Source organism: Cyprinodon variegatus, unplaced genomic scaffold (genome assembly GCF_000732505.1).
Source record: "Cyprinodon variegatus isolate N-32 unplaced genomic scaffold, C_variegatus-1.0 Scaffold284, whole genome shotgun sequence".
In the NCBI taxonomy this organism is placed as follows: Eukaryota; Metazoa; Chordata; class Actinopteri; order Cyprinodontiformes; family Cyprinodontidae; genus Cyprinodon; species Cyprinodon variegatus.
Genome location: NW_015150737.1, coordinates 701,358 through 703,301, shown reverse-complemented (window position 1 = coordinate 703,301; position 1,944 = coordinate 701,358). Strand labels below are relative to the sequence as shown.

The 1,944-nt window shown below is 37.0% G+C and overlaps 1 protein-coding gene across 1 annotated transcript in view; it reads left to right on the top strand.

Moving 5' to 3' along the window:
• rnf19b (ring finger protein 19B) overlaps positions 1-1,944 on the top strand; it is a 70,855-nt gene that overhangs the window by 9,412 nt on the left and 59,499 nt on the right. The gene's annotated exons all lie outside the window — the stretch shown is intronic.

Here is a 1,944-nt window from a genome sequence, read left to right as displayed (position 1 = left end):
TTCCCTTTGTGGGATTTTAACAGATTCTTAATGCAGCATCATGAGGTCAGAGACATGTTGGAGAGGAAGTTCTGGTTCAGTTTAGAGCAGGTTCAGGGTCTAGAACAGCCTCCCAGATCTCTGTTTAATCCATCATCTGAACACGGAGAAAGGATGGACCAACTGCACTCCCTTTAGAGCAGAGGTCACGGATTAGCGGACCTGGATCCGGACTCACCTGCTGGCTAATCCGGACTCAACCTGTTAAAAACGCATAAATTACAGCATGTTGTCTGACGACAGTGTCTAAACATCACTTGCGTTGCTTCTCCTGTTAATATGGTAAAGCCATCCGGAGCTTTCGGGACCAGGCGACATGTGATACAAATTAGCCAATGAGCTATCAGCCGGGATGACCATGTGATTCTGGAGGAGCTGCAAAGATTAACAGCTCAGGTGGGAGAATCTGTCCACAGGACAGCTAACTCTGTTCTGCACTTTGCTAAAATATGAAGTGAATATTTTACACATTATTATTGGAAGCAAAGAACAAGCTTTGTAAATGGAAAAAAAAAAAAATCTGAAATCCAGCAATGGAACTTTGAAAAAAACTCTTAATTAAGAAAGTTTAGCTTCGCTTATTTTTTCAATTTTTTTTTCAAGTTTTATCTTTCATATTTAATTTTTTTAATTAAATTTTTTTATGTACCCATTTTCAAACTGAATTTTCAAACTGTTTTCTTTTCAAAGATGTTTTATAGATCCCATTATCTTCATTTCAAGGTCAATACAGAAACCTGCTGTTAACCAATATATAACTTGTTCCTGGTGTCTGTGCTGACCGATAGAAATTCATTTTCTGTAAAAAGCAATTATAAAGAATGGAATTCGTAAAACTAAATCTAAAAGAGTGTAAAATCTGCTAACAATGAAAATGAAATTATAAAAACAACATTTGCAAATATAAAAATGGAGTAAATTGATTGGACAACTCCCAAAACCTTTTTTTATTTTAGTTTAATTTTGGGCCAAATTCAACACATACTAATCTGACTTTTATGAAATAAGAACAAGAAGAAAGTCACTGTTTAAAGAAAGCAATAAAAATGCCAACTAGAAGACGGATAGTAAAATATACCGCTGAAAGCCAAACTGAACTTTTTGGGTTTCAATGTGAAAACACATCATCCCTACAGGGAATCAAGGTGGAGGCAGCTTTGTACCAGTCAGAACAGGAACTGGAAAAATGCAACCGTTTCGGGTTCTACTTATAATAATAAGTTACTTACTAACACATGTTTTTTCATGTTAACATGATAGGACAAAAACAATTAAGTAGATACCAAACTGTTGCATTATTTCTTTTTCAGTTCATAGAGGATCATAGACTGTTCTGGTCGGTGCATCATGGAGGTGATTTGGCTCTTTTGTTCCTACTGCATCATGGTGAATAGAAACCTTTAAAATATTACAAGAAATTAAAAGCTGCTGCTGGGTTTAAACTGAACCACTCAATCTGCACAGAGATAGATCTCTGCTTTCCCAGAACTATTTTAAAAATGAACAGAATAAGCAGACTTTTCTTTTTATCTGGTCGTTCATTAAACCAGTTATTACCTCCCTGCTGGACGGTTCCTGACAACACAATAATGGCTGCTTTTATGCCCCGTAAGAACTGCATGTGAAACCATAAATTACCCATAATAACGAGTCAGCAGTCTTCGTCGGCTGCATGCAGATACAGTCAGAACCCCCCCTAAAGGGGGCTGAACCCAACAGATGTGTTGGTTCTGCGTGTTTTTCCCAAGAAACCAGCATGTTCAGACGTATTGCTGTGCAATTGGCAGCAGCTTTAGTTAAAAAGATACTTCTAAAGTAATTTAGCAAGTTTCTACATAGTTTTATCTAATAAAATGCTGCTGGCGACTCCTGGGAACTTAAATTGCTCTAATCCTACACCAGACC